This window comes from Patagioenas fasciata, chromosome 1 (assembly GCF_037038585.1).
Source record: "Patagioenas fasciata isolate bPatFas1 chromosome 1, bPatFas1.hap1, whole genome shotgun sequence".
Lineage (NCBI taxonomy): Eukaryota > Metazoa > Chordata > Aves > Columbiformes > Columbidae > Patagioenas > Patagioenas fasciata.
Window position 1 is genome coordinate 183,525,361 of NC_092520.1, and position 24,497 is coordinate 183,549,857.

Genomic DNA, 24,497 nt, shown 5'->3' on the forward strand with positions numbered 1-24,497 from the left:
CAGGTTAGGGAAGTGTAAATGACAACCTGGTTTATCTGCCATGTAAAAGTAAATAATTTCTAGGGCAGCCAGTTTCTTCATACTCCCCAGAAAACTCTCAGCATTTCCACAATGTAATGGAAAAACTGCTGAGAGTGAAGAAACTGCCTCTGTGGGTACAAACTGGTGAAGGGTTTTTGCCTTCACAGCATAGGAGGGGGACCCCCAGGTGTCTAGTTATCTTCAGGAGTTTAGCAAGTCATTGGGAAACTGCAGTGCGGTGCAAATCTCTTCACTGCTTTTATCAGTATAATACACATTGCATTCTGGGGGGAAAGGTTAGTAGTGTGAATTCTTTCGCACCCAAGTGTGATGTAATGAATTACAGCAAGCAGTTCACGCTGTTACAGTTACATTTTATACTTGGATTAAGCACCTATAGAAATCCTGGGAAGGGTTCCTGGGAAAAAGCATATTGCTAAAATTAACTGGTTGTAGTTTAAATAAGAGAATCAAAATGTCACATTTTGAGAATATTTTTTTTGAAATGGGCTTCGTTTTAAATATTGAAAATTCATGACTGCCAGTTTCTATGTGGTAAAACAAAGAACATGCAGCAGCACAGGCTACCTCTTTATCGGGGCTTCCCTTCAGCAGCTACTGCTCTAAATGGCTGCTTTGATAACTGTAGGTCTGCAGCATAATTCACTTAAACCTCTTCTATCACAACTGTAGATTTCTGGGCTTTCTAAGGCATTCTAAGGTCCATGCATCAGAGAAGTCCACCCTCTACCCTAACAGAGATGGAGTTGCCACCTTTCCTTCCACATCCATACTCCACTGGTGCAGGAGAAGACTTGGCTCTTGATACAGCCTCTATGAAGGTAAACCATACCACATACCCAAACACACTGTCTTCAAGGGGCTGTTACTCTGTCAACTTTTGAAAAGGTCACTATCCCAAATTTCTCTTTTTGTTGTCCTAATAGAAATGTTGTATTTAATTTAATACTCGGACATATGTTGTGCTCTTTGCTGAGTCTGCTTTTCCCGGTTTTACTAATTTGCTGCTCCTATGTGATGTAGGAAGATGTGCCTTGTGCACTATTGCTGTTTTGCTTGTCCAGGTTTCATTTAAAATGCATTTTAGCAGAGAAAGCTGCTGCTTTCCAAAACTTTCTTACTCAAGGCATACCTAAATCTCCACTTGGAACATCACTGTCAGAGACGTTATCCATTCCTGAAGATGAAACAGGTATTGAAACCAACCCTATAAGGATGCATTAGCCCTGGAAGGACTTTAGACCCCCATCATCTAGCTGTTCCTACTGCTGTCTCTTCATAAAACCTTTCAAGCTTTTGAAGTCATATCTCAGACAAAGTCCAAGTACTGAGTCCAAGGTATTTGAATGCGACTGAGAAGTCTGGGCAACTCTATCTGTTGGGCTCCTCTAGTTGTTTGGAAGCAATATAGATTGGAAAGCCAGACATTTTATAATTGTCTCAAAATGAGTAAAAGTTGGGAAAAACTTGAAACACTCAAAATCATATAGTTCCTTTGAAAACTTAAGTCTAGCATTTTATATTCTTCTGGAATGACTTAGGCAGGAGTTGGTATGTCTCAAGGAGATGTCAGAATAAACATGGAATCAGGTTTCACCCACTGTACAAGCAAGACATCCAGGAATCTGCCTGACACTGAGCCTGTGGACACACACACACCCTTTTCCTGAAGGCACAGCTCCATGTGTTTGTGTCTTGAGGAAAGGCTGCTTCTCTGGGTGCTTTTAAAAGTGCAATAAATTATTGCAATGGAATATAATTTCTAACTCCCAGAAAATCACTTTCTTAAAGTTTAAGAGCAAACTAAATATGACTGATGACTCCCATGGTACCGAGGGAAAGTCTGAGGCTTTGGGGGTGCCCGATACCAACAATAATCTTCCTGTGGCAAACTGTTTACTGTTGGGCTGTCTCTCTTTACATGGTGGGCACAGTGCAGTAAAAGCTATCTCACTCCTGTTGGACTGGCTCCCAATCCAGCCGCCTCCTCCTCCCACCATCCATGTGCCCAGTCACATCCCCTCACAGGAACGCTGCATAACACTAAAACATTATGGGAACCATATGTCTAGAAAATGAAGTGGGCTTGCAAAATGAGATGTTCTCTAGCCAGAGTTTGGTTTTGTTTCAAAATGCCTGAAGCACAGCAATACTTCTATGAATTATACCGAGAAACTGCTGGTCAGGGTGGAAGTTAGACCTAAGGAAAGACGTAACTCCTTGACTGCACATCCAGTCAAAAGGTGAGAGCTGCAGTTACATGACCCTGTCCATACAGACCTTACAGCCATATGACAAAATGCACACCTATCATGCCACATTTTACTCCCATGCTGTGGTAGTTGTCCCTCAAGTACTATTTCTCTTGCATTTTCTCATGCTGCACTGGGACAATAAGGCATTATCATTTTAACACACTGACTCTTGCCTGCAGAACCGTTTCAAAAACTCAAACACCTTTATTTTCTGTGAAGAGAAAAACACTGCTCACCTTAAACATATACCCAGGAGACACTCAGTAAGCCTATCTATAGACTTCCAGCACTGTGGGTAATAGTTGCCCATTAGAACCATTTGTGATCAGGGACCACTGGAGGTGTCAGGGCAACAGGAGCCCCAGGCTCAATCCACCTTTGGTATCTCGGTAGTATTTTTCAGCATACATGATTGGGTATCACTGTAGCCAGAGAAAGACTATCCTTCAGGAAGAGGAAAGCAAATTATCACTAAATAATTTCTTTTATTTAGGAAAGCAGCTGTAAAACTGAAACTGCAGTTCAGGAGAGAAGTAAATCTACTCTTTGAAACTCCTACAACTGCATCAGAAATGCTGCAACCGTAAGACAAAATGCATTATTCGGACATAGTATCACCAATTCAAATCCATTCAGAAATGTTAATGGATTATCTGCATCGAAAGACCAGGTATTGTCAGTCCACAACACTCTAGCTTAAGCTGTACTAAATGTCATCCATCCTCCCCCAGCTGGTATAAAGCCAAGATAAACTCCATGTAAGCTCCGTATGGTGTGTTCTGGCTAATTTGACAGAAATGTGATCATGTGTCCGTTCTTGAGCCAGATCAAATTTGCACTTCTGGGAGATCAGTCAGCATATAGGCCTCCAACTAATGGCTGTGGAACCGCAGCATGAGCACGAGCATCACACGGGTTCCTGTGACCGAGGCCACCAGGGCTTGGACAGCATCCAACAAGCTCCCCAAACTCCCAGGTTCTCAAACCAGCCACTTTTGGCTTCCTTACTTTTTTTTTTGCTGCCATGTTCAGACCCATCTCAATCAAACAGGAGATCAACACTATCCCATACTGCGCTGCTTTCCTCTAAGTATTCTTCTTTGCCATGGAGCATCTGCAATGCTTTGTGCCATTTGAACTGCCACCCCCATCCCTGGTCTTCTAAGTCACTGCACTGTGTGTAGGAGGGGAGTGTTCATCAGTAACGGGTTAATTAAAGGAGAAGGATAAAGCCAGGAATCTGATTTATTCAACATTTGAATGCCATCACTCTCCAAACATGCCTTTTTATGGTTTGCAGCAGTAGCTCCTGTGGTCTCAGCTGTGTAGATGCATTTAGCAAGGTTACAGCTGTGATATTTAGGAGGTATTTTTCATATTTTGAGCTAGGATGGCATTTTAAATGAACAAAACTGCCTTCACATGAAACTATAGTTTTATGTCCAGTTTGGTTGCAGCTGACATCAACTATCAAACAGTGCAGCCTTCATTATTTCAGGAAAGCAGTAACATTTAACTCTTTGTGCCTGGTCTTGAAACTTCTTGCAGATGCTGACTTCAAAAAGGTAGACAGACATAATAACCTTATTGATACCATTTGAATTTCTATACTTTATACTTTCTCATGGAAATATTTTAAGATAAATAGATTTTGCTCAAAGGCAGAAGCTTTGTAGAACATTCTCTTTTATTTTTCTGAATTTTCCTTTTGAGTTATACCTTCGGAGTGAAATACCATATGGGAGACACACACACACTTCTTACCACAGTAAAAAAATCCCACAGAGATTACATACTTTTTCCTCTAAGGAACAGTTCTACCTGCAACTTTATACAGCTCTTTCCCTGTAAGACGACTGACAAATTTTACTTTAAGGAATGAATTCTACTGATACTTACGTTGGAGTAAACCTGGAGCAATTTTCTTGAAGACACTGAAGTAACTTAAGATTTATGCTGTGGTAACAAGGCTCTGACTGTGATCTTGTTAGTTGGTGCTTGCATTAGGAGACTTGAAAACATGGTTACCAACATGTCACCCAGAATTTATTATCCATGTTTACACCACCAGCACTCACAACATCAGCAAAGAACAATATCATTAAAGGACAACTATGTTAGACATAATTTTTCTAAATCTGAAGTCACTGTGTAACTGAGATACTGTGGACAAATTCTGAGATCTTCAGCCATTATTATATCTTTTCTTTGCAAACATCACTTCTGAGATAAATACAAGTTTTGATGGAGTAAGAATTAAAAAACATGTTTCTTTTGAGAGCATTTAATTTCTAAAATGATCATAAATACATAGCTCAGACAATCTTCTGTAATGTTACTTTATTTTTTGGAGAATAAACAAAATTACCATGTTGTTTTTCTGCAAGGAAGATGGTCTTGTAATTCCAGATGTAGGAGACGTATAAGACATGAATGCAAGCTAAATTTCTACTCTAATAGTCTCTGCATGTTGCCACTTCAATGACCTTTTAATCCCTGGGAGTTTAACCATTTCCTAATGTCTCCTAACAGCCATTTTCTTGTTGGGAAAGCCCTTTCTAACTGATAACATCTAAATAAGCTCATACCTTAATTAGAAAAATTCTCCCATAAATATTTATGTTGCTGTGATTAGGCCATTTACTGAATCCAGCTACCCATTATGAGTTAAAATAGAGTGCCTTGTTTTGAGAAGCCTGGGGCATGACATAGTTTATACTAGGGGACTTTAAGTTGTAATTCATCTAATCAAGTGCCTGACCCCTTGCCTCCAAAGTAGCCAGTAGTCATTGGAAGAAAATAACCTTCTGCTAAGCATAGCATCCTTCAGTCTGCATTTTTGTATGTTGGAAATAAACGGGATACATATCTAAGCACTTATTTAACTACAGAATAGCCTCATGCAGTCCTTTTTTCACTTCAACAGCCAACATGTGAAAAATCTGAAAGAGAAAGGGGGCAATCTCTCTATTTCTGAAGGAAATACAAAAAGTTACTGAAGTACTGAAGGAAGACTTCTACCCGAGGCATATTGGGGCTAACTAAAGAGGTTTCCATGTCACATCAGTGCTGGAGGCACCGCGGTTATTTCGGGGTTGTCACCAGGCAGCCTGCTGTGCATGGAGTTAGGCACCCAGTGTGACGTCTCCCATTAAGAGGGCGATGAGAGATTTAGGCAGCCTGTTCTCAGAGGCTGCTTTCTGGAGCACTGAAATAGGCAGTGCATATAGTGCATGTTTCCTTCCTTTAGCTGAACATGGGGCCAGAAGACATACTGCCCTGGAAAGAAGGCAGTCTGAATTGCTATCTTTTGGATGCCTGAAACCCTTTTAGTGCTTGGACTGGGCTTCTGAATGTAGCCTTTGGGCAACTTGCATATGTCTGTACAAGGAAATTTAGCTGTGTCTGGGAGCTGTAGCACGACTGTCACACTGCTGAACTGCTAATTCTCCTCCCCGTCACATTTTCGGCTGTCTCACGATTCCCAGGCACAGTTTTGGCAACAAAATTTTTGAGGCTCATTCCCAGGAGGAAGCTCATGTGCGGTTGCCCCAGTTTGGTGGCTGAGGCATCTTGTAGCACAAACACGACCGCCCTTGGCCAGCTGGTCTATATGTGTGAGATCACTGCTGGGCATGTTCAATTTACCAGCATTGATGTAATTTCTGACATCTAATGTGCTAATTCCATGTGTAGGTAAAGATCCAAGATTGCTTCAAGAGTTCCAACTCCTTCAGCATCAAATGAGAGAGCATGTTGCTTTTTAAGAGACTTTTAAATAAATTCTCACTTTATTCATCAAAAATGTTGCTCCTTCCAGGAGGAGTTGCCTTCACTAATTCTCAGATATCTGAGCCTAATTTGGAGTAACATGTTTAAAATGACAGGACTCCTCATCTTTTCTGCTTTCCACCTTTTATGCTATCCACATTTGTAAAGATACAAGTCTAGAATTAATTCATCCGTACTTCAAAGACAAAATCCATTTCCTACTTTTTTCTGCTGCAGATTTCCATCTTTCAGTTTCCATCTCTAGAATACAATTAATTTGCATTTAAAATAAGAAAAGTCTCCTCCACACGCTGCCTTTTCAGCTGCAGTTACTCAAATCAATTTCCATTATTTTTGGTCTACTTTTTTATTTCAGTGAAGATCGCATCTATTTTATCAATTGATATGGGCACTTTACAACAACAAATTTACTTTAAAATCATAAACAAGTAAGGAAGTCTGAAAATACAAGAGATTCTAAACAAATGCTCTCTTCATGTATTATCTAGTGCTATTTATCTAATTCTTGGTTACTCTCCTCTCTTTACACACACAAAAAACCAGAGCAAGTAATGGAATTTTCTGTGGCTTGACTGTTTATTTATTTAGTGTAAATAAAGCCTGATTTAGGTTATATATTCTTGAAAGAAAGAATGAACTTACATTTTAGTAATACAATTTATTGTAATGTTTTGAATAACAATTTTTTGATGTAACTATAGTTAATGTTTTAATTAGTGTCAGCCCTAGACTTCCTAAATTTGTTTCATGATCACCATATCATGATACTGACCTTGAAATAAATGGTTAGAAAAATAAACATTTTAAGTCTTCTTATGTGTAGTCTGGTTTCTGAAACATTAAGGGTCACATTTTTCAGATTTTTCTTTCCAACCACACCAGGAATTTTCTCTAAAAGCACATAAAAACAGAGCTAAGACACTCTGCTGATTGAAAGAAGTACCAGAAAGTGATGCTTAATAAGCAAGAGAAAAGATTCTGAGAGTCACATTTAAAATCATGGAAGTTGGCTTATTTGCCTTTCTGAGTTGTGACCGTTACTGCAGGCTTGAAAATCATAATGCACCAATTGAATTTTTCTTTATTTTTAGAAGTAGTGAGCATCAAAAGCTCTCCTTGACAACAGTTATCCAATGCATCTAAAAATAAATCTATTTTATGTAGGTAAGCTTGGCACCATCACCCTCGTAGGAAGGCCTGTTAGGAAGGTAGAAGTGCTGGGAGTAATCTCTCTTTTACGGCAGGACTACAAATGAGGTGAATACAAGCTATGTGAATTCTCTCTCTTTTCTATGTTTTTTGTTTGCACTGTACTCGATGTTGATTATTAGCACCTCAATCAGTTCCAAAACCTTTTTTCATTTCAAATAGTGCTTTCTGTCCCTATTACGATTTGTCAAATATATCCTGATGTCTCCAGAAAAATTCTGAGTTCTGACCACAGATAAATAAAATAATCTGTGCTTGAATTCACAAGTTGGAACATTTTGTTTTTGTTATTCTCTCCTGAACAGTTTCTGTCTGCTTTGTTCAACTCATCTGTGGCATCATTGATTACTTCATGAGATGCTTGGAATTACAGGGTACAAAGTCAATTTTAAAGCCTTTTACCCCATCACATTTCAGTCTTTCTGAAACAAAATTACTTTCTCTCTGCTTCTCTCAAGTTGCTAACCAGCCCAGTTTTCACCTCATACTTCACAGCAGGACCATTTACATAACCTAGCAAACCAGTGGATTCCACTGCCTCAGCTTACTCTGAGAAATGACCTGTTGCCCATCAGAGGCAGATTCCTGTGACTCACCTTTCCATCCATCAATTAGCAACGAAAATGAGTAGTCTGATGCGAACCAGGCAAAAAACATTTATGTTCCTGTTCATGGGGACTTGCTTTTTGTAAGAGTATTGAATGAGACAGAACATCTACTACATAGCTTAGTTGGTCAATTGTTTCTTATATCAGCTGAGGCAATTTTCAGCAACAAGTCATCTCGCTGAAACAGCCAGAAATTATTTCTGTGTGTGGAAAAAAAGAAAAGGTATAAAGGGGTCCAAGAGCAGAGACAGATGAACAGAGCATCTGTGAAAAGATTAGTTTCAGTAGGAAACCGTGAATTTGAGCAGAGGTTCCAGCAGTCGATTTGGCAAAGGAGATACAAGCGTGGAGGCTTGTATCATATTAGTCATAACCACCTCTGGTGCATTTCAGCATTTCCAGTCACATCAAAAGGCCACTGTCAAGACTATCAGAATTCCACGTAATATTTTAGCCCACAAAGCACATCAAAAGGAAGAAGCACAAAGAATCACAACAATGTTCTGCATGTTGCTTAAAAACTTTCAAGGCTGTTGTTTTTCGGATCAAAGACGCTTTGGTCCAGACTCACAGACTCTGATTCTGGGTATAATCAGAATCATAGAATCATAGAAAAATTTTCGTTGAAAGAAACCCTCAATATCGGTGAGTCCAACCATTAACCTAACTCTAGCACTAAACCATGTCCCTAAGAACTTAATCTATACGTCTTCTAAACACTTACATGGATGGTGACTCCACCACTTCCCTGGGCAGCATGTTCCACTGCTTCACAACACTTTCTGTGAATAAATTTTTACTAATATCCAATCTAAACTTCCCCTGGTGCAACTTGAGGCCATTTCCTCCCATCCTACCGCTTACAACTGGGGAGAAGAGACCAACACCCTCCATGCTACAGCCTCCTTTCAGGTATACAGATAAAGTCTCCCCTCAGCCTCCTTTTTTCCAGGCTAAACAGTCCCAGTTCCCTCAGACGCTCCTCATAAGACTTGTGCACCAGCTTCGTTGCCCTTCTCTGAACTTGGTCCAACACCTCAATGTCTTTCTTGTAGTGATGGACCCAAAACTGAACACAGGACTCGAGGTGTGGCTTCACTAGCGCTACATACAGGGACACGATCACTTCCCTAGTCCTGCTGGGAATGAGTTTGGGCTATGTCTGATTTTATCCAGCATCACCCTGCACCTAAGTTCTTTGCTTTCATTTTGTCATGGATGAGCCCTTCTTGAGGGCTGAATGCATTTGTCTGATGAGTGAAACCCCAGTGTTATCCTCTTTGATGAGCCCTGATGATGAACCATGTTCTAGAGGTCTCAGCAAAGCCACAGGCAGCCTACAGCCACAGCTCACCAGCTGGGCAATAAGCTATGCTGGTAGGCTAATTCAGATCCTATGTAACCCAGTAGGAGACCAGCTTATGACGACTCGGTGTCTTCTGAACCAGGTGTTTACACACCTGGAAATCAACCTGAAGGACATAAATCTTATCTCTGAAGACCCCGTATCTTCGTACTCTGTGGTAAGGCTCCTTTAACTGGCTGTGGCCTAAGCAAGTGTTCCATTCTCTATACCTCAGCAGAGGTCCCAAACTAACCAAGAGTCAGGTCCTTAGTTCTTTGATGTGTTAAGGGGACCAACTTAGTGATTTTCCCCTTAGCTATCCCTCCATATCATATGCCATCTTCTCTGCGGAGCAGAAAAAGGGAACGCCATCACTGACACCAGCACATCGTTGAAAACATCGAATAATCTCCATGATGTTTCACATTTCCATGCCTCTGAACCATCACTAAATTTAAGCTCTAACAGTCTCAAACTACTCTGGTGCCAAAGCACTACAACAGATCACATCTGTTAATCACCAGGGACTCTGACATTTTCAGAGCAAATTATTCACCCTCTTCATACATAACTTAACCAACCCTGGTGAAAATATTTCAGTTGACCATTTCAGACTACATGCACACAGGGGTGCTCCCCGAAGGTTTATGTGATACTTAGCAACAGAGACACATTTTCCCCATTTTTGTTTTTTGGTTTGTTTTGTTGATTTGGTTTAGTTTTTTTGGTTTTGCTTTGTTTTGTTTTTTACTGGTGATAAGTATGAGTCATCCCCTCAAAGGGACTGGTTCCTTTTCATTGCTACAACTATAAAAAGAACATAACAGGTGCTCTAGATTTGGGAGTGACAGCCATGAAGGCTAACAGCAGGAAACGAAAGGCAATATTCCTGCTGTGTATTTTTTGGTTGCCAAGGCTGATATGACAGTGTTATTACTCGCAGAAAGAGTTGAGATTTGCTACTTGGAAGGTCTTTGCCCCGTGATATTTTCATTTGCAACAGACACAGAAGATGCCGGAGTATTTTCCTTGCTATTTCTTTTAGTCATCTATGGATCAATGTCTGTAAACTCAGCTTACTTTTCATCAACAAGAAAGGGCATATTTTCTTATTTCTATTATTCTGCAGGCCTCTGCGGTTCACCATGAATGCTTTACTGCTGACATTTCTGGCTGATCTGTCTCTGCTTTCCACAGCTCTAGCCTGGCAATAGTAATGGAAATAGTCCAGCAGGAAAATTGTGTAGACAAGATGAATTCTTCTTCTATTTCTTCTTCTTCTTCTATTTCTCTTCAGGGCTGTTTATCCCCCTGGTGTCCTGCAGAGGAGGAACACTCAATGGTTACCTCAGTCATGGCCAGGATGTCTCCCACTGTCACCTGAGCAGTTGCTGGATAGCAGAGGAGCGGTCACTCAGCCACAGTTGGTGAGACACTGGACCAACATAGAATCATAGAATCACTTCTGTTGGAAGAGACGCTCAGGATCATCGAGTCCAACCATAACCTAACTCTAGCACTGAACCATGTCCCTAAAAACCTTGTCTAAAAGGCTTTTAAACACCTCCAGGGATGGCAATTCCACCACTTTCCTGGGCAGCCTGTTCCAATGCCTGACAAACCTCTCCATGAAGGATTTTTTCCTAATATCCAATCTAAACCTCCCCTGGTGCAACTTGAGGCCATCTCCTATTGTCCTATCACTTGCTACTTGGGAGAAGAGACCAACATCCTACATACTACAACCTCCTTTCAGATAGTTGCAGACAGCAATAAGGGAAACATGCTACAGTTTGACTTCCACACCAGAACTTTCTCATCTGGCACATGTACTACACAACATTTTCAACAGAAAGGGAGAGCAGATGGAGGAAGAACAGGAAATGAAGCCTTGGTGAAACTGCAACAGCCACCGTCCCCTACATGGCTCTCTCACTTCCCTGAGAGACTTGGAAGGAGCAAACCAAGAGGGACAACTGGCAGAATATTCTCCACAAAGTCTTTTCTCGTGTCTTGATGTGCAGTGAAGTTGCTGCTTTCCATGAAAGTAACAAACTGCTGCTGTATCATGTCTTGGTTCCAGTCCTGCTTTCAGCAACTTGTTCACACTGCAGACAGCCAAGTTATACAGTCCTTGACAGCTCTGCCGGAAGACCAGTATTTCCTTCATTTGCCCACTGCAGCACAAGGACTCCTTTCCTCTTGCAGCCTCTGGCTTCCCAGGCTTAAGGAAGTGAATGTAGTGTTTCCCTCAGAAACACTGGTGGAAACTTCACCTGGTGAATGAAAGAAAGCTGCAAGGGGGAAAAAAAAAAAAAGGCGGGGGCAGGGAAAGAGAAAGCAAGCTCAGATTTCATCTTGGTGCTGGGAGCAAACATGTACAGCTATTTACAGAGATTTCAGCCATGGGAATAAGGGGAGGTAGCCAGGATTGCTGTCAGGTCTCTAGGCTCAGCAGATCTGTGCTTGGCCATAAAGTGCTCTTTGTCTCCTGCCATCAGATCATGAGGGGACTGGCTGGAGGGCACCTGGCTGGCACATGGAAAGTGGACAAAGAGACATCCGTGTAGCATATGATCTGAAGAGCTGCAAATAGCCTCTGGCTGCTTCGAGCTGCTTATACCTATTCTCCAGCACTCACCTCTCATGTCTCCCAGCCTGGCCACAGAGCTGGCTGGCTTTAGGGACCCAGCGGAACTCGGCTGCCTGCCACATTTGGCTGCCTCGCTCTTCCTGCTCCCGCACACTGGCAGTTTGCAGCACCTCTTTGAAACCTGCCAGCCTCCTTTCCTGCTTCCCTGTTTACACTGGATCACATTCACCATCCTCTTGGCTCTGATGTGCAGTCTTGTCACAGACAGTTTGGATTCACCCACAGGTGATGAGACTCCGAGCACAGAGAAATGAAAACAAACTCTGTTCCCTTCACTTGCAGAGTGGCAGGAGCTTCTCTTCCTGAATTTTAAGGGAATTTCTCAGCCTCTCTCTCCTAGGACCTTCCCGCTCATGGTGTAAGGATCTCTCTGACTTAACAGGGGAAAGGAAATTTCAACTTTAATTGGCATCCAAGAGAAGGACACATAGTGGGGAAGGAGAAGATTATGTGCTTATGATGGTAGAAGCTGTTTCTGTAGGACCTGGGTTGAATATGGAGGGCAAGGAGGACACAGGAGAAAATCTGAAAGAAGGACTTCTGTTCAGGGGATTATGCCAGCTGAGGCTGGGAGCTGTGCTGCACAAGAGCAGTGGCTGATTGCTCTGGCTTTCTTGTACTGGATGTGATGATCCTGTTCCAGCTCAGCAAAGGTGTTTCTTCACCTAAGCAAAGGGAAGTTCAGCCAAGTGGGCTTGGATGCTGGAAAAGCCAGAGCCAGTGAGGCACTGCAGGCCAGGAATAAGAGCAAGGCAAAGCCCACATGTGGGACCTCCACCTCCACCAGGTGTTATTCGCCATATAGTGGGGCCACCTCAAAGCTCTTGGCTCACCATCAGTTGTTGTATTTCAGATGTAAGATTTGAGGCCAGAGTGATCTGGCACATCAAGAAAAGATCTAAGCCCTGTGACCCTTCAGGTGGAAGAGAAAGTGCATGGGTTAGAGGGGGAAACATCTGCTGACCCTGAACCTGGGGCACTGGGAGGTGAAGAGAGTCCAAGGGGTCTGGTGGGAAAAAAACTGGGGAAGGGCCAAGGCAGGCACAGTGCAAGAACCATGCAGATAGCTGTGCTGGAAATGTGTTTACACATCGGGGGTATTTTTAAATCCATCACTCAGTGCCGTAAAACCAAACCTCCCACGATGCTTTTGTTGGGGAGCAGGCACAGTGACAACAGCAGAAAGCAGACATGGAAGCAGCAAAGTTCACAGGCATCTTCACCCTGATTTTACAGACCTGGGAGCAGACGCACTTCTGCTGGTATGCCTGTTATCTATAGAAAAGATGAACTCTGATCTCAGCAATGCTTTCGGAAGAAGCTGAGAGATGCCATGTGCAGGAAAATCTGCTTCAGCCTCCCCTTCGGAGAAGACCACAGGTGGAGTTCTCCTGAGCTGTTCTGCTGCTATATTTCCCACCATGGCTCTCCGCCGCTCTCTGAGGGTATGTTTAGAAGATAGCGCCTTACTTTGCGGCACTGCTTATACTTGCTCATTCAGTGTAAATAACTGTATTAACTTTATAGGCAGCCCCAGTTTGAACTGACTGAGATTCATGTAGCAAACTGGAACTGCGCCAGGCCCACCAAAGCAGAGTCCTGTTGGTGCGAGGTGGAGCCTGAACAGCTCTCAGGATGGGAGGTCTCTCCAAACGAATGTGATCCCTCCTTGTTCTTACAGATTACTTTTAACACTGACACAATGGCTGCCAAAAACTGAATCTGCCAGAAATGTTAACAAAAGGCACTTTGATCTCATTCACTTGTTCTTGTTAAGAATGTATTGTACTATTTTGCCTCCTTTGCGGTCAGAAGAAAAATGTTTTACCCTTGCATATCACTCATGTTTAATACTCTATGTGCTGTGTTACATGGGGCTTCTGCTTTTTGCTGCTACTTGCTTTCAGGCTACTTACTTTAACAGTTGTTGCATGCTATACGTTTGCTTAAATGCCATAGGGAGTTTTTCTATTTTTTATATAAAAGACTGAGATATGTTCTTGTCTAAACAACTGAAGAATTTAATTTTTATTATATGTGTAAGAACTGCTTACAAGTCAGTTTAAACTTTCATGCTAGTTCTTAAACCCTTGGCTTAGTACTTAATATGGTTCACATATCTGTTCTTGGCACAAGGTTTACATTTTTCTAACCACATATTTACAGTAAAAAGCAGCTAATATTCACTAATAAAATGATACATTGACAATTATCTAGCAACAGTATTTCTTTCAATGCATCAGCCTCACAGTGTACTGTAAAAAATATAGTATACAAGTCAAACAGTGTAATTCTCATCTTCAAACACAATGGAAGTTTATGGAAATCGTCATCCCCACTAGCAAATTAAAAAAGAGGAAACTGTTGATGAGGGATTTTGATGCCAAATCAAAGTACTACATTTGTTTACATGTAAAATTGAAGAATAAGATATAACATGTTCCACTTGTTGCCATGAGGTATTGAGTATACTCTGATAGTTTGGCATGACAACAGACTCAGCAATTACACTGGAGAAGATACAGATAAGCTTGCAAAGTAGAATGAATATGCATCATTATCACTGTTTCTTGATATTCTAAAAACAGTGCAGGTATTTTTTATCTTTGAGAAACAACCACATGGAAAATCTTTATTTTCAAAATGCGAAGAACACTGTGTTTTCAAAACAAACTGGTTACTTGTGCTGTATATCACACTGCAGTTGCTCTATTCTCAGTCTCACCTCTGAAGATCAAGTTTCCAACATGTGATCATGTAAAACAAAAATTTGCTGTACTCTTCCTCCAAAGGCTAGAGGTCAGAAAAAATGCATGCACATTTAGAAAATGCTACTCCACGTTCAGAAAACTGTTTAATGGTTCGTTTCGCATGGAGAAATTTTGTTTTGACCCCTAGATTATTGAATACCTGATGGGCACAGACTTTGTTAACTTCATGATATCATTTCTAGATGCTCCATTTTCATTAGCAAGAGCTGGTAGGTTTCCCTTCTTGTTTTCTTTCCTTAATTTGGTGGGATATTTTCACAAATAATCACATTTTTTCTCTTTTGAGGTTTACTTTCCAAAGGAGTGTGTATTGATGGTTAGACTTGTTACCATGTTGAGTAAGTATCAGGATCGATATATTACTGAGAATTACTAAGCTTGACCCTGACATGACAGCATATATGTTCTTGTGGGCTCTAAACAAAATGCAATACAAGAGCTGGCACAATTTGGGAAGGTTTCATAATTTCAATCTGTAAAGCTGTAATGGCCATCTTCGTTCCTGCTGGTGGCCAATGTAACCCACATCAGACATTATCAAGAGCATTAAGTGAGCTCCTTGGAGTTACTGACTTGTGAAGTTGCTGTTTCAGTAAAACCATGACATGATAGGTGTTACTAAACTGTTTTCTCTTTCTACAGATTTCAGAGTCATCAAAACACCAGCTGGACAGAGTAAACCCCTTTGCCTGCATGCATTCCATGCAATGGCAGATACATCTTCAGGATTTCAAGTTTTTGGGACATTTCATTCTTATTATCTGGAGCACACATTCATGCCAAAAACTTATCTGTCAAACATTGGATAAATGTGTTGCTTTCCTGTAGCTAAAAACGCACTGATTAGCACATTGCCATGAAAGATATCAAACTTCTTGCTGATGAGAGTGATGTTGGACTTGGAAGGCACAGGAGCATCTGAAAACCAGTATTTTTATCATTCAATCAGTTCACTGTCTCACAGATAAAATGACAAGATTTGGGAAGAATACTAGGTTACCTGGCATTATCTGGCATTATCTAGATCACACAAACTTGTGTATGGACCTCTACAGTTCTTGGTTTGGGCTTGCAGGTTGTGTGACCTGATTGTTCTCACTGTTTCTCTCCAAGCGCCTTTTGCAGCTCCCAGGCAGTGACTGTCTGTAGCAAAATCACTGTACCATGACACACTCAGGATAAGAGGGTCTGTTCTGACTAGCAAGAGTAGAGATGGAGAGATAAGGACAGTGGGGAAGAAAGAGAGAGAATAGAAAGATAGAAGAGAGCACATTTTTCCTTCTTAACAAAAATCCTTCAAAGCCAGACAGCTTTGCACAGTAATCTATAAATTTCCAGTATGTGTCATATAGTCTCTCTGTTCATGTTGTCAAAGCCTCTCTGACAGCTGACAAAATTTAAGGCAAATGGTAGCTGCTGTGCACTACTTGTTCAAAATGACAAAGTGTGAAAATACAATCAATGCAGGAATTCATAGCAAAAGAAAGCACACTTTGCTGTTCCTGAAGTCTGTTAAGTAAAATTGTGCAAAAAGGTGGAACTAAGCACCATTTGTAACTAGAAACTGCAGGTATCTACCTCACAAGTACCTTAGTACAAACTCAGTATGAGTCAAGCATTTCTGACAAGGTTTTCTAGTAAAGCTGAGCTGCTTTTAGTATTCTTCTCTCCCCTGGTGCTCTGTAATAGGTGCTCAGCTGTCTGACTGGGAGACATTCATGCTGGGTAGCATTCTTGTAAATTCACATGCTGCTTACAGCTGGTTCCTGCTTCTAGTTTTCAACCTTGCTGGTGTCTTGCTAGCCAACAGCTAAGGTCACCTTTGTTACACGGCAAATATTTCAGATCAGTTTAATTTTTAATCTTCAGATGACAGCTAATTCTACTACTCTCCTTCCTGTGCTGCCTTCCAAGAATAAAGTGGAGAATGCAGTCATATATTTCTGTAATATTATGTAGTTTTAAATTCCCAGCAACCTGAAAAAACTATTATTTAAAATTTTCTTCAAGCATTTCCTGTTTACAGCTGTACTGTGTCTGGCTGGGATGGGTTAACCCACAGCTACAGAGCATCAAGCAAAAGCATGCGAATTAGTTGTAACTCAGTAGTTGAAGGCTACTTGGAGCAGGTACTCTGAATTAATCTTCCAGGGGAAGACTGACTGTGAGAAAAGATGAAAACACTGTAAGATTAGTCATTATGCCACTTATTCAGTAAATATCTATTGTTTTTATTGTATGAGCAAACTTTTTCCTATCTTACACAAAGAAGTTTTGGAAGGATGATTATTATTCTAAAACCAAGGGCAGAAGTTGTAGCTACAAGCAACTCAGGTTAAAACACCTATAACTGAAAATGTCCAACTCTTAAAATTTTAGACTCTGGGTTTTAAATGCTTATCATTTTGCTTAGCTTAAATTCTTAGAAGAGAGCTTAAAATGATTTGCCACAGGCTAAATTTTATTTGAAAGTTTCAATTGAAGAGGTTCAACCACTTTTCAGAATTACATGAAGGACATGTTGTTTTATACATGGTAAAAATAATGTTATGTAGCTAAGAAGTTCTAATGTCTTACTGATTTGGGTCTGCAATCTGAAATATGTCAGGGATGAGTGTATAAGATCCTGGCATTAAGAATTTGCCTTTAGTCATTACTTGGGAAATTTCCCTGAATTTTGTTAAAATATTGAGCTATGAAAATTCTCAGTTTGCCCCTGAAAATAAATCACATGTGAGATTTTGACACTTGCATTTCCCCAAGAACTCCCTCTGTTTAGAGTGTTTCATCATGGGGTAGAAAGGCACAAGGCTTTGTTCCCCTGCAATTACTTTTGCTGGCACTCGTGGATGTGTGACCTAGCAACAAAAAACATATGCAAAGAAACTCTCCTGTATGATCCTGATACTTTTCCTGTTGGCTTCGAGCTCCCTGAAAGAGAAGGAAGAAGCTGCCTCATATCAGAAAGGCTTGTGGGAAGTGCTGGAACAAAGGAGGAAGAGGCAAAAGGAACAAGGGAGGGGGCAGAAACTGGAGAATGGGAGTCCGACTGGGGTGGAGGAGCAGCACCCCCGAACTTCAAACCAGGCTTAAGACCCTTGAGCTTCTGCAGGCTGTGTACCTGGCTAATGGGATCTAATACACCTCTTTTGATGCCCGGCCCTTAGAGGGCCATACTGCTGCTATCAGTTACCTTTAATAGCTTAAGGATATGATACAATCATTTCCAGGTCTGAATGCCACCAACAGCCAAACACGGTGTCAACAGCCTTCCACTCACAGAACTGCCTCATTTTGTACTCTGTGTGTTGGTTTCTAGTTTGCAATTACACTAAAGGAAAAGTGATTTTAAATTCATTGATGCTGAGGGTTCACCTACTTAAATACACACATAACCCACTGTGCTAAGCCAAGTGGAGTTTCTGTTTCTCGGTGTTGTTAGTTTCTCATTGCATCAGGAGAATGAAATCCAAAATTAGGAAATACTTAGGACTTCCAATTAACTTCTGAAAGGTTGATGAGTGCTAAAAATACCGTGTGGAGCAGGAAATAGACCAACAGGCCTACGGTTCATTGATCTGTTTGTTTTCATCCTTTATGTCTTTCCCAGAGATCTACTGATTGCTGTATTTATTTGGAAATGCTACACATGAGAAGGAAAAAATCATGGTACAGTACAAAAGTATAATTTCCCTTAGTTTAGTGGGAAAATAAGAACGATTATCATAAAGTCATAGGGAACTTACGTATTTATTTTACAGCGAAAAAACTATTTAAAGAAAGCTGGAGCATAACACACTTAAAAATAGCTTATGCATAATTAACTGTTTCACCTAGTTTGGTATTAAGCTGTTCTTGATTGTAAAAATTGTAAGACAGATTTTTTTCTTAGATGTTAATAAAATTTTAAGTCAGCTTTAACCTCATTTTAATGGGGTTAAAGAAATTTTGAATGATGTGAGAAATGTGTATCTTATTAAGAAGATTTCTGAAAAACCAGGGACTTGATTCCCAAACCACAGAAACTCATTTTATGCACATGTAATTCTTCTGAGTAATACAGAATTAAACCTGTTCAATGAAGCTGACAGAGAATCAGTAGTGGCGAAACAGGTATTTAACTACCCATTCTCCATTCAGCTTGAGCTGCTGTGTTTCTGATCCCACATAAACTGACCAAGTAGGAATGCACGGCTGAAGCTATTGCTCCAAGAAGGTTTTGTACCTATAAGCTCTGAAATCATGGCTTGCAATCTGTTGTGCAATACCAAGAGGCACCTGGAGACTTTCACTTAATAAAAAATAGACTATTCCTCTTCTTGTCCACCATCACAATTGATTACTATCTATGGGCACTGCTGGGTATTAGAGAATTGAGACTTCCTGATCAACTGCTTCAGGGCAACACAACCAAACCAAACCTAAAGACTGATAAAAATCATCACTGTAGATGCAGAAAAGGCAAGCGCAGAAGGTACAGCTTAGCTGTGAATGTCATGTCCTGGCCCCAACTCAGTGATCAAAGACATTCCAAAACAAGCACTAAGTGTTTGCAAGCTGCCAAAGAATTCGGGTGCAGTATTAGGTAGAAGATGAAGAACAGATTATACATCAGTAGCGGCTACTCCCTAGTTTGATGAGGATGGATTTAAAAAATAGCTGGGAAGATATACAGACCTGTTAAACATCCACAAAGATCCTTAAGAATAGTGGCGCAACAAATATTGTGTTGTAGTGCTCCAAGTTACTGTGTAAAGGAAATACGACAAACGGGAGGTTGTAGGGTAGAGATGGGAGAGTGATGAAAGAAATGGTGAACTAAAGAGGGAGAGCAGAGACCAGGAGACTAGAAGGGAAGCATGATACAAGGGCAGCTTTGAAACTGAGAGTCTCCTGCTCTGAGGCTACAAACATATTGCTAGGAAGTCACATTACGAAGAATTAACAACTTCTGGCACCTCTTTCCTGCAGTGACTCCAGAAGAGGAGGGGACACCAAACATCAAAATGCAGAGAGAGCTTTAATGTTTGTCACAAACAAGAGGCACCTTGTTTTTGAGGAGCAGAACGCAGTGTGTGCACTTCTCATGCAGCAGAGTTGCAATTTACTTTGGCCATACCTCTCTCTGTCCCTGCCCATCGCAAGCAAGCTCTTGAAAAGAAAACAACAAGCTCTGCATGACTGGTTTGAAACAGCATCTGGTGTCTTGGAAACCATTTCTTCAGCCAGTTCTCTTGGCTGCTTTGGAGATGCAGTGATGTTCAGCTGCAATATGGTTAGGCTTGCTTCCCAGATTGTATCTACACTGGCCTGTAGAGCCTCTGCCTCCAAAGTACTGGAGGTAGATGAGAAACTGTTCAGAATGTGTACGTGGCTGGAACAGACTCGCACCAGATGGCCATTCAAAATAGCAGTCAGAAGAAAAGTGTCACACCGAGCAGTTTCAAGTCTTATCCTTGAGAAGTCATCCCAGCTGCCATTTTCCTCTGACTCATCTTCTAGAAGAGCGGTGTTTATTTCAATCGGAGCCAATGTTGAGTCACAGATGCCATGTGTAAGACCAGTTCACTGGGTCCCATTTGTGACTGGGATGAGGAGAGCATTTTAGGCAACTGAACTTTTTTGCTTAGTACATGCAAAGTCTTGGTTTGCTCTTATTATCAGCTGCATGATTGCTAGAGCAGTGTCCTTTCAAAGGACTAATAAAAATCCAGACAAAAATATATCAGATAGATATTTCTAACAATGATAAAGGGAAACTCCTTTATTTGAAGAACCGTTGGATCAACCTTACATTAAACCAGAACATTGTCTTTCAGTGCTGGATGTTAAAAGTTATTTTAAACACAAAATATCTGAGATCTTTACAGATTTAATTATGTGAAACAAAAAAGTCCCTCTGAGCACCTGCACCAGTATGAAATGTTCTTTCAGGTTTTCTGTTCTTGAGAAAGCTTTTTCCCTGATATTTCAAGAACCGCCTTTTTCAATACTTCAGCCATTATTTCTTTGTACTAAAACTGGATAATATAATACAATGTCTTGAATGGTAAAAATAGAACTGGAGGAGGTTTTCTTCATTTCCTGCTAATTTCCTCAGCAAATTCTGAAAGGTTTACACCCATTTCATCAAACACTGGTACTGTCTACGCTGAGCATACGGTCTATTTTGATCTTCTTTCAGTTCCCAAAATAAAACGCTAAGGGTCTTTCATGAATATCTTTCCTCCCTAGCCAGAAAACTTGTGAAAGGAGCTCTACCACTGCTCTTCCTAAGCCCCAACCTGTGCTTCAGAGGAAAAAGTTCCAGTTCCCACCTGAGCCTAACCTACAAAATGCTTCATGTTTTCTTGCTCCAGATGTTGGACTCTGCCTCTCTCCACTCCTGCTGCTCTCCTGCATTTCTTTCTATCAGTTCCTACCATCTTACCAAGGTTGGAGATTTAATTTATCATTTAATTGATGTAAGTTTTTAACCACTTTCATTAAAAACCACTTTTTTTTTTTTTTTTGTCAAGTAGTATCTTTATTCTACTCGACATTAAGAATTTGGACCAGTGCTATTCAGTCAGCAGACCAACTCCAACAATTTCCTTAGAATTCTTTAAACTGTGAGGAAGCTCAGAGTCATTTGCATTTCTTCAGAGATGCCAGGCTCCCAACATTTGCCAAGCTGCTTATTCACAACATAGAGTTTTCCACGGTGCCATAAAATAAACAAACAGCAGAACAAGAAAGGTGGCTTCATCACCTCAGCAGTACATACAGGGACAAAACTCTTTGTTCCATTTTTATTAATTTGATGTATTTTTCCATGGCACTGGACCAAGTTATGCAAGAAGAGGAAGACTGTCAGCATTTTAATTTTTGGACTGATGCATTGCCTTGATTCTTTGTCATCACTGAGTAAACCTGCATGATTTTCATACAACGAGAAAACATCCTGCTTGTAGGTGGTCAAACACCTGCTCTCCAAGCTAGAGAGGGAGCAGTTGTTGTCCTTAGCATGCCTGATTTGAGGAAAGCAGGATGTTGTCTGCATATTTTCTCAGTGCCATGTATAAGGCAATGTTTGTGGCCTGTTACCGTATGAATTATTGACTTTGACAGGAGAAATAAAATTTTAATACAAGACTTTGACAGGAATACTCAAAAGGCGTTGTTTTGAAGCACAGGCTGAAGAAGCCAACCACTTTGGAAAACTGAATAAATTCTGTGCCCAGAGCTGCTTTGCTGCCCTCCAGAATAGAAACTTCAGAAGCCTGTGAGCAAATCCAGTGTCTTCCATCCTGACACTGGTTCTGCCATACTTTGGGTATTCCGTATTTCTGTTGAAAAGCCGACTGCATTGGGTCTGGTTGGGAGGGAGTATGGTATGTCAGTGTATTCAGATGTCAGGATGTTTGGATTATGTAAGGAGGCTCATCTGGAAGCAATGTATATGTTTCAGTTCTTTGTAGAAAATGCTTAATTCTAATTTTTCACGAAACCCCTTTCTCTTGGAACAACTCATCTGCTTAAAATTAAGCATGTACTTGTTTGTCTTGCAGACTTGAGGCAATACAATATACAGTCCTCTGTATATTATTATGTGCTCGCATAAATCAGTGGGCAGCCAACAGAGGACAGATTGGATGCAACAGTTTGACAGATGCATTCTTCTTTTATGGTCAAAAGATCATAGAAATGATCTCATACTTCATGCCTTTGAAAGTCCCTTCCTTTTTCTGTCATCTATGGAAAATGCAATGGGTTATGATTATTTCCAAGATTCTTAGTGAATTATTTACAATCCTCAGCATAAAAAAACTGTGGACTTTGCTGTCTTCTCTGGTATTTGGAATGAAGGTTACAAAGGTGACTAGAGTCTACAGTGGTTTCTCCTCTCCTTTCATCCCTTTGAAAGATTTAAATGTATGAAGGCTATGTAGAGCCTGAAGAAGTCCCAGTCCTGTAGGAGAGCCAAAGACAAGAAAGCAGTGTGTCCTACCCCATCTAGCAGAAATGATCCTGTAAAGGAAGAGTTGCGGGACTGTAACTGCACATTTCCAGGTCCCTTTGAGACAAAAAATGGAGTCTACTGAACTAAAACACCTCTGGTTGGTCTTTAGTTGTGCATGGGCTTTCACATTGAAAGCGGCTGAGCTAGTTTGTCCTGTTAGCACACAGAAAGAGTTATTCTTATCAGTATGGAAAGTGTAAGCACATCCCACAGAAAATCACAGAAAATATGTGATAAATGCAGTAATATAGAGTAGAACATTTGCATAGATGTGAATAATGCAATAGAGGAGAAGTGGAAAAATAAACATGGATGAACCCAGACTGGTAAAATCCCCATTTCTAACTCTGATGTCCTTATTTGCCATGTACCAATACTTAGAGGTTATACTCAGGAAAAGGAGACACACGTTGCTAGGTAAAGCACACACCAAGGTATAGGTCTTTCTCAGGGTTATTTACGTAATCAGCAGGATTCAACAGACCATCCCGTGGCACACTGAGAGCCATGAAATCCCCAGGGGCGAGACCAGCGCAGCTCCCCCTGCCCAGCTCCCCTGCAGAATCTGGAGATGGCACAAAGAGCTTCCCAGGAGAGCAGGAGGACTTGTGATCCCACCATGGGGAAGACCCAAGCCTGTCCGCAGGCAGGGTGACAGGAGAGGCCAGGGGTGCTGCCTGCATGGGGTGCATGGGAAAGCAAGGGCTGCTGGGCTGCCAGGTGCCAGACGAGCAGCCACAACCCTTGGCAGCGATAGCCACGTGAGTGAACGATCATGCTGGCAGGATTTGTTAAAAAATGGATTGCATCAAAATGTTTGTGTGTGTTAGGCCAGCCTCTCTGCGGATTTTAAAATCCCCTTAAGCCCTTTGCTTATAATTCATTGGTATTTTCCACCTCGTGTTCACTCATGGTAGAGACCATTCATGGGCATTTAAAGATCTTCCTGTAAACTTCATGTTAAACATTTGATTATTTAATTACATGTTAAAGCCAAAGGAGTACAAAAGAGGCAGTACTTTTCAAACCCTTTAATTAAGAGATGGGCGTCAGAATTTTTGCTAGATCCAGAGATAACTGAAAGCATTTCAAGATTTATGAAAAAGGATGCAATTTTTAATACCAGCCAGAATCAGAACTGACCAAATTTCGCTGTTTTTTCTCATCTAAAGTGACAGTCAAGCATGTGAATCGAAGAAATGCAGCTAGTGAATGATCCTTTCTACCCCGCTGAGCCCCTTCCCCACACGGTGCAGACTGTGTGTGATACTGATATGTTAATGCCTTGTATGTGCCTCTGGTCATGAACAGGCAGGAGAACATCTGAACTAGGCTGACATCAGACCAGATCACAGTATTTGAGTTTTATGAGTGTGAGCAGAACAGACAATTCTCTCTACTCTTGCTCTAATAGTTTCCTTAAAGTCTGGGAAAATACAGAGAAAGTAAACAGCAAGGTAATTAAAACATGCATTACTTATTTCACCATGATGGGTGGCTGAGAGTTTTTTCACAAAATATATTTTCTTTAGGAAATGCCTGTGCTTTGTAAAGAAAAATGCCTGTTGCAAATAGTAATTTTTCACAAATAATCTCCAAAGTCTATTTAAAAAATTCTAAGAATGCCCAATTTCAATATTCTTAGCATAAAAATTAATGTTTCGTACAAATAATATTTCAGAACTTCAAATTAATTCTAGTAAAAAACTGTAAATGAGAGTGAGAATCTAAATGAAAAGTCTACAAATATTGACATACCATGTTTTCATTTACTTTAACATTTTACGTCTCATTCAATAGATTGCTGGAATGAACATGTG

The 24,497-nt window shown here is 40.8% G+C and overlaps 1 long non-coding RNA gene across 2 annotated transcripts in view; it reads left to right on the forward strand.

The window, feature by feature from the left end:
* LOC139826648 (uncharacterized) overlaps nt 1-18,567 on the forward strand; it is a 45,628-nt gene extending 27,061 nt beyond the window's left edge. The window contains exons 3-4 of one of the 2 annotated variants that reach the window (XR_011736793.1): nt 10,549-13,349; nt 15,318-18,567. This is a non-coding gene — a long non-coding RNA (uncharacterized lncRNA). Of the gene's footprint in view, nt 1-10,548 lie in introns of both variants that reach the window. The other variant, XR_011736788.1, reaches the window with a different exon arrangement.
* Nucleotides 18,568-24,497: the final 5,930 nt, after the last annotated feature.